Source organism: Myotis davidii, unplaced genomic scaffold, assembly GCF_000327345.1.
Source record: "Myotis davidii unplaced genomic scaffold, ASM32734v1 scaffold762, whole genome shotgun sequence".
Taxonomy (NCBI): Eukaryota; Metazoa; Chordata; class Mammalia; order Chiroptera; family Vespertilionidae; genus Myotis; species Myotis davidii.
In genome coordinates, this window is record NW_006293699.1 from 1,243,280 (window position 1) to 1,251,695 (window position 8,416).

The 8,416-nt window shown below is 43.4% G+C and overlaps 1 long non-coding RNA gene across 1 annotated transcript; it reads right to left on the reverse strand.

Annotated features, from left to right (window-relative positions):
* Positions 1-3,726: 3,726 nt before the first annotated feature.
* On the reverse strand, positions 3,727-8,410 carry LOC107183685. Its single transcript, XR_001514478.1, has 2 exons — positions 7,504-8,410; positions 3,727-4,417 (listed from the first exon to the last, which is right to left on the reverse strand). It is a non-coding gene; the product is annotated as an uncharacterized LOC107183685 (long non-coding RNA).
* Positions 8,411-8,416: the final 6 nt, after the last annotated feature.

Genomic DNA, 8,416 nt, shown 5'->3' on the forward strand with positions numbered 1-8,416 from the left:
CGGCCGCGGAGGGAGGAGGAGGCTGCTGCTGCGCGCGCCCGGAGCTGGACAGGCTCTGCCGGCTCCGGCCGGCCGGGGTTCTCCTGTTGAAACGCGTGTCTGCGGAGGAGAAATGCGCTGCAGCTTCGCAATAATCCTATTCCGCCGATAGTTTTATTACAACGTCATTTTAATAAAATGATCCAGAAAGGGCTGGTACAGCTGGCACACAAGAATAACGGAGGCATGTGGACTAAAATGCTGGGAGGTATAAGCCCATACAAACTAGCAACTTGACTTCAATGTTCAGTGTGTTGTGATAGATAAAAAAAATACCAAGTACTTCTAAGCAGCTCTTGTCATGAGTAACAATGGCCAAAGGAAAATGGGGCTAGAATCAGAGACCTGAAATGTGCAGTCTCTAGAAGGAGGCTGGCTACAGATGTGTGATTCTGGGTTTCTTGTCTGAACAGGGAGGCAACTGGACTATGTGATTTCCGTCCAGATTAGTACGGGAGTTGAAAACATCATTGATTTGAATTGGAGGGAAATATTAAGTCCTATCAAACCATCTGCAAAATAATTAGGATAAACTCATTTAATAAGCATATACTCTAGGCTGGACACACTGGGCACTTCCTATTATTTCTTTTCATCTTCACAACACAGTTTTAATAGAGGGTAAAAATAATATGCTGGTCTTTCCAGCTATGTTGTTCACCTTCCCTTCCTCCCAATAGCCAGAATATAAACTTTAAATTGTGTTTCCTAGTTGAGCAAAGTATACAATTTGATTTCCAGAGTCTATTCTGACTAAAAGCATCATTTTTTTGAAATGATGACTCTAATAAGATAGTCATTTGAATTCCTTCAGGGCTTATTCCCTACTGGCTTTTCCAAGTTGACTAAATTTACAGCCAAGGGAATTTTGAGCTTGGGGAGAAGCTGGCTTGGTAAATGCAAACTATAAATTAAAAGTGTCTATTATGCATAGAAATACAATGTATCTGTGACAAATGATAAATGTATGAAGTGGCATATTCAAAGTTTATTATTACTCACCCATTTTCATATTTTCTATACGTGACACTTTAAACTTTGGAAAATTGGATTATTGATCCAAATGTTTATCTGGGTTCAATGCTGAAATTAGAACAGCCATTTTCAAATGTGCACAAAATTATGTATCTGGATAATTAAGTTCACTTCTTCAACACTTGGGGGAATTAAGTGTCAGTGTGTGCAAACTGCAAGTCACTCCTGCTGGAGAGGCGTTTTAAAAGGAAACGACAAGGACCCTGGTCGGGTTATTCAGTGGTTAGAGCATCCTCCCAATAAGCCAAGGCTGCGGCTTCCATCCCTAGTCAGGGCACATGCTGGAATCTACCAATGAATGCATAAATAAATGGAACAACCAATCAATGTTTCTCTCTCTCTCTCTCTCTCTCTCTCAAATCAATATATTTTTTAAAAGGGTATTGCCCAGCCAACATGGCTCAGTGGTTGAGCATTGACCTATGAACCAGAAGGTCACAGTTCGATTCTAGTCATGGCACATGCCCAGGTTACAGGCTCAGTACCCAGTGAGGGATGTGCAGGAGCCAGTTGATCAATGATTCTCTCTCATCACTCATGTTTCTATTTTTCTCTCTGTCTCTCCCTTCCTCTCTGAAATCAATAAAAATATTTTTTTAAATATTTAAAAGGTATATTTCAAGACCCTTAAAAAATAAAAGGAAACAAGTAAGGACTAAGGACAAAGTGGGCAGAACAAATGGAAGGGTAGAGGTTTGTGCAGTGATGCTTCTGGAAAGATAAAAGATGGTGATGATGAGTAAGCCCAGCCTTCCATCTCTATTCCTTTGGGTAGTGTGAGCAGACAAGTCGCTGGGATCTGTTTTTAAAAGGCTAGTAGGCTTGTCCCCATGAAGTTACCACAGGCAGAACAAATAAAATATAACTCAGGATGCAGATGAAGTATTCGAGAAATAATTGTTCAACAAAGCTTTTCAAAGGTTTTTCTATCTCCATTATCCAAATTACACAGCTCTGAGACCACAAATCCAGAAGGCAGGTAGCTGAGGTGCCTCCAAATTATAAAGTTCGAAAGGCACGAGCATCTGGGGAGGGGGGCGGGGGGGGGCGGATAAAAAAGGAATGTCTACTTTCTATCCAGTAAGCGTTAAATAGGCATTTTCCCCAATATGGTAGATATGTACCAAACTGCAATCAGCTCGGGAGGTTGGATTGTGGGAACTTTTACTTTCTATATCACATTTCTCTATAATAATATAATCTTTCAAAGCACAGGTAGTATAATCAGAAATATATATTAAATATTTAAAATGTAGGTAGAGGAAGGGTTTTTTATCTGCAACAACAACAAAAAAACCTCATGAACTGTAAGCAAATGAGATTCTCAGAGTCTAGCAAACAAGTGGTAGTGAATAAAAAGTCATAGTACAGTACCCATTCTCACTATTTGAAGGCCTATATCATTGACATGGTCTTTATTCAGAATTGTCTTTATCACTTTTAGTGAATGTAAAATATATTTATCTCCTCACCAGAGGATATGGTTACTTTTTTTTTTTTTTAGAGAGAGACAGACTTTGATGAGAGAAACATCGATTGGTTGCCTCCTGTACACACCCCCACCAGGGATCAAGCCTGACCCCAAAACCTAGGTATGTGCCCTGACCAGGAATCAAACCAGCAATCTTTCCTTGCAAGGGATGACTCTCCAACCAACTGAGCCACACCAGCCAAGGCGAGAATGTAAAAATATTGATAAGATCTCCTATAGACTCACTGATGACTGTTGTTCCTCTCTTTGTGTTTTCCCTTAAATTCCTCAGAGTTTTTTAGGAACCAAACTTTTACAGTTGGGGAAAGACCACTGAAAACTTAAATCCTAAATTATACCATTTTGAGTTCAGATTTTTACTATCAAAGTTACACTTTAAAAAGCTGCATGAATGGCTATCATTGTTTTCTCCTTTATTTCTCAGCAGAAAAAAATGTTTTAAAAATAACTTCAATCACTTAAAATTCACTCGTATTTAGTCTGTGGTGCATTTTTAGCTTTTAAAATTCATATTACTTTGCATAAGTTATTTCAGTAATGCAGACCATGTACCAGTATGATGGAAAAGTTGAAGGGAAAAACTTAGAAGACACAACCAAAACAATCACCTTCAAAAATAATTTGTGGCCCTGACCCGTGTGGCCTAGTTGGTTGGAACATCTTCCCACACGGGGTGTGTATGCGAGGCAACCATCAATGCCTCTATCTCACATTGATGTTTCTCTATCTCTCCCCTTTCCTCTCTCTAAAATAAATTAAAAATAACAATAATAATATGTGTAGAAGAGTCTGGGGCATGAGTCAGTAGGCCTTCTGAGCACATTTTAAAAAGATAAGAATCTTGCCCTCTGGGGGTGAACACTCTAAGCCTGGCACTTCTTAACAAAATAAACAAAAGAGGGGAGAGCAGGCAACTGAAAAATGAACATGGAAAAACATGCAAATAGAAAGATTAAATATTGATATCCATTGTGTGCATGACCATAGGCGTTTGAGGGGAAGGGCAGGGATGGGACAAGTCAGCAGACAGTGTGTCTATTCACAAGAGGCGGCCTAGAAAACATTCTGCCAGCAAGTGTCATAAACTCCTAGAAATGCGCTCTCTCTCTCTCTCTCTATCTCTCTCTCTCTCTCTCACTCACACACACACACACACACACTTTCTTAGGCTCCTCTCCTGTATTGACATGCAAGACCACCGTATAGATTCCTAGGGATGCTGCACCAAACAACCACAAACTGGGCAGCTTTTAACAGCAGAAGTTTACTCTCTTCCGGTTTTGGTACCTAGAAGTCCAAAATCAAGGTGTTGGCAGGGCTGCTTTCTTCCAGACGCTCTGAGGGAGAATCTGTTCCAGGTCTCCCTCCCGGCTTCTGGTGGCTGCCCACAGTCGGTGGCATTCTTGGCTCGCAGGTGCATCACTCCGATCTCGGCCTCCCATCGCCACATGGCCATCTTGCGTGTGTGTCTTCTGTTCTTGTAAGGATCCCAGTCATATTGGATTCAGGATCCACCCTACTCCAGTATAACCTCGTCTTAATTCATTATATCTGCCACAGTTTTGTTTCTAAGTAAGGTCACATCTCAGGTTCTGGTAAGGATATAACTACCAAACAGCCTACACTGATGCCTACCCATCTTAGTAGGTCAAAGTGTATACTGTCAGACAATTGTATGGGATGGGTTAACTGCATGCAAACTCTTCTTGGCACACACAAAAATATGTATTTACATTTATTTTACATCCAATCAATCTGAAGGTTAAGTAAAATCAAAGTGAATTTAACAATGGCTGTGTCCACATAGTAAAAAGTAAAATCAAGATTTAGTAGTTCCTTGGCTGGTTTGATCTGTGTAATGATAAGTTTTTTAAAAATGAGTGTAGAATGTATAGTTTGAGGCTTGTTTTATGAAACTGGCCGTCCTTAAGGGTCAGAGACAGCGATCAAATGGTCACTTTCCCCTGTGCTGTGTACTCAGACAGGTGAGGATTTCACAGCAGAAAATGATACACTTGTCCAATGGAAATGGAACTCACAGTCCATCGATCACCCTTCAGGATGAAATCTAAATTCCTTGGCATGGCTCTCTGGAGCCCCTCCCACCCTCCAGTCACCTCCTTCTAGCCCAGCGGTTCTCAACCTGTGGGTCGCGACCCGACCCCTTTGGGGGTTGAACGACCTTTTCACAGGGGTCACCTAAGACCACCGGAAACACATATATAATTACATATTGTTTTTGTGATTAATTACTATGCTTTAATTATGTTCAATTTGTAACAATGAAAATACATCCTGCATATCAGATATTTACGTTACGATTCATAACAGTAGCAAAATTAGTTATGAAGTAGCAACGAAAATAATTTTATGGTTGGGGGTCACCACAACATGAGGAACTGTATTAAAGGGTCGCGGCATTAGGAAGGTTGAGAACCACTGTTCTAGCCCCTTCCCTTCCTCCCCACCATGAGCTGCAGCCTTCAGGACTACTTTTGGTGGACAACACCCTTTACCTGCTTGTCCCAATCCCCACTTCTTTTTTTTTTCTTTCCTTCAGCTCACACTTCAGACCTCGCTTCCATTCCAGACCACCGTTCTTCCCATGGGGATGGTTATGTGTTCCCCTCCCCCCATGTTTCTATAACACCTGAGCTTTACCTCATCAAGGCTCCCCGGCCTGTAATGAGTTTGAATTAGCTGTCTGTAGCCCACTCTAAGCCCCGTGGAGACAGCCACAGCTGTCTGTCTTATTCACCTTTTATACGTATCATTCAGCAGCAGCTCAATAAATAATTGTGGAATAAGTGAAAGAAATGGGAAAACATGCTTAAGAAAAAGATCTAAGACAATCTTTTACAGGAGTGTTTACTTTTTAAGAAGAAACTGTATCTTTATAAACAATGTATATGTGCACACCTTGCTACATTTTACGTTGGTTGTCACAATGTACATTTCTATAAAGAAACTGGCAAGTCATCTTTGCCGCCTATAAGCAACATTTCTTAAGTGACACTCTTCCCAGGGTTACTGGCTTTCAGAAACCTGGGTGGAGAGGATCATGCCTGTTTCTCACGGAGTCTCCAAAATCAACGAGTTGTCAAAAGAGTTGTCCATAGGGCAGTGGTGACACCAACATGCCATCTCAGTGCCCGTCCTGGAAACCAGAGGCTGCTCCTGAGCTGCTGCTGCTGCTGCAAAAGGAGCTGTCCATAGCCTGCAGACAGCGTAACACCTACTTAGAAACATCTCTCTCAGCCAAGATAATGCCGAGGGGAGGATGACTACAGAGTAGCACACACAATACGTGTCCTACAACTCACTTCTGCCAAACTGTGTCAGTCCACAACTTTCTGTGTATATGTATGTTTAAAGTAATCACATTCATCGAAATATAAACAAGGATTACCTCTGGGCTGAGATTCCAAATGACATTCTTTTTTCTCCTTTGTAAAAAAATTTGTCAATTACAGTTGACATTCAATATTATTTCATATTTGTTTCAGGTGTACAGCCTTGTGGTGAGACACGATTTACCAAGTGGTCCCCCGACAAGTCTAGGACCTGCCTGGCACCATCCACAGTTCTCATAGGATTTTTGACAATATTCCCTATGCTGTACTTTACATGCCCATTTAGTTTCTTTGCATTTTTCTTTTTAACTTTTATAATGAGTAACTATAATTTTTATAAAAGCAATCAAGTTGTTAAGGGAAAAGTTTTTTTTCTCCATAATTATCTCCTCTCTAACCTTAATTATATTTCACTTTCACTGTGATTTCTTTTCTTTCTCACTACTGTCTTGTCTGTGGAAATATTAAAACAACGTCGGCCATACTATCATGACTCTGGACTGTTACTATCCGTTTCAGAGTCCTATCCTCCCTCCCCAGGAACAACTGCCATTAAACAAAGTAAAAAGGTTTTTCCAAATGAAAATGAATGGTATTGCTCAGTCTTCCCCTAATCCCTTTTTGTTGTTGTTAATCCTCATCTGGGGATATTGTTTCCATTGCTTTTTAGAGAGAGTGGGAAGGCGCAGCGGGTGTGGGGAGTTGGCGATGAGAAAGAGAAACATCAATATGCCATTGATTGGTTGCCTCCCACATGTGTCACCACTGAGGCCTGGGTTCGAACCTGCAACCCAGGTGCTGCTCTTTACCCAGAATCCAACCTTCAGTGCAAGGGCTGGTCGATCTAACCAGTGAGCACACCGGCCAAGGCCATCTTTCCCCTAATCATAATAGCTATTCCAGTATTCTGCCCTGGACAAGTGGCCCAGTTGGTTGGAACATCCTCCCCATATGCCAATCAATGAGTCTCTCTTATCATTGATGTTTCCATCTCTCCCTTCCTCTCTGAAATCAATAAAAGTATATTTTTAAAAAAGAATCAACCAATGAATGCATAAATAAGTGGAACAACAGGTCAATGTTTCTCTCTCATTCTTTCTCCCTTCTTCTTCAGTGGTTCTCAACCTTCCTAAGGCCGCGACCCTTTAATGCAGTTCCTCATGTTGTGGTGACCCCAATTTCATTGTTACAAATTGAACATAATTAAAGCATAGTGATTAATCACAAAAACAATATCTAATTATATATGTGTTTTCCGATGGTCTTAGGCAACCCCTGTGGAAGGGTCATTCGACCCCAAAGGGGTCGCGACCCACAGGTTGAGAACCACTGCTCTAGGTTAATAAATAGACACATTCATGTCCACCAGCTGGTGCCCCGCCTAGCACCTATGAGAAGTTGTGTTCCTTTGGTAGAATCTCTCTCCCGCGAGAGGCTCTATATTCCTGTCATCTCTGTACTCCTCATTACACTGTACCTTGTGGGTGCTCAATAAATATTTGTTAAACCGAAAAAGAAGCAATCATTTACTCCAACAGGCTCTACACGAGGAAAGGAGGGAGCGAGGATGGGGAAGAGACTTACCTTCTAAGGGTGGAGGGTGATGTGGGAGGGCCCCAACTTCAGACACTTGGGTTTTCTACCTTCCTCACCACTTTCACTCCTCTGGGTCCGTTTCTATCTGTCTATAAGCTGTCGGCTTCTTTCCCTCCCTCGCCTTGTCCTGTCTCTGCCAGATCAGTGACCTCACTGTCACTGGGAGGAGTTGTCACACTCTGTGGCCTCACACACCTGCAACCTGAAAGATAAACAGACCAACAGACACCCGAAGGCCCCCCGATGAATAGCAGGGACGGAGAAGGCAGCCAAGGCGGCGAAGGCAGACAGGGAACAGCCTGGCTGGCGTCAGACGGGTCCGGCACACGCTTCCCCGCAGACAGACAGCACAGCGGGGGCCACGGCTAAAGCAGTGGGTCTGTGTTTTCACCTGACTCCTTCCTCTTGTCTCCAAAGTTTAAGTGAAACCGGGGCCTGGCGCATAGGCCTGGCCCTCATCACCGGACCACCAGGCCTGACTTCTGCCTGCCCCCAGCCCCTACGGACTCCAACCATCCTCTGTGACCTCATTCCCCGCTCAGGGTTCCACGTGCCATTCTGTGAGGTCATCAAGAGAAGATCCCTTTCAGCTTCCCACCCTCAGAGGCCCCAAGAGCAGGTTCCCTGACAGATCCGTTTGGGGTGGTTTCAGGCTGGCGCTCTCAGCAGGTCACCCGGCCCTGCCTCTGGAGGGCGGATGTCTCCAGACAGCAGGTGATGCGCCCTTTTATCCACTGACTCCTTGAGGAGCTTCGAAGGTCGGCATTTCCACCCTGCTGCTGGGCCCCTCTCCGCAGGCCATGGACGACGGAGCCCCCTCGGTGCGGGAGCTGCCCCAGCGGCTGTGGCCGGGCCAGGGCAGCGAAGAGCAGCACCTCCTGCGGAGCCTGGAGGCAGCGCA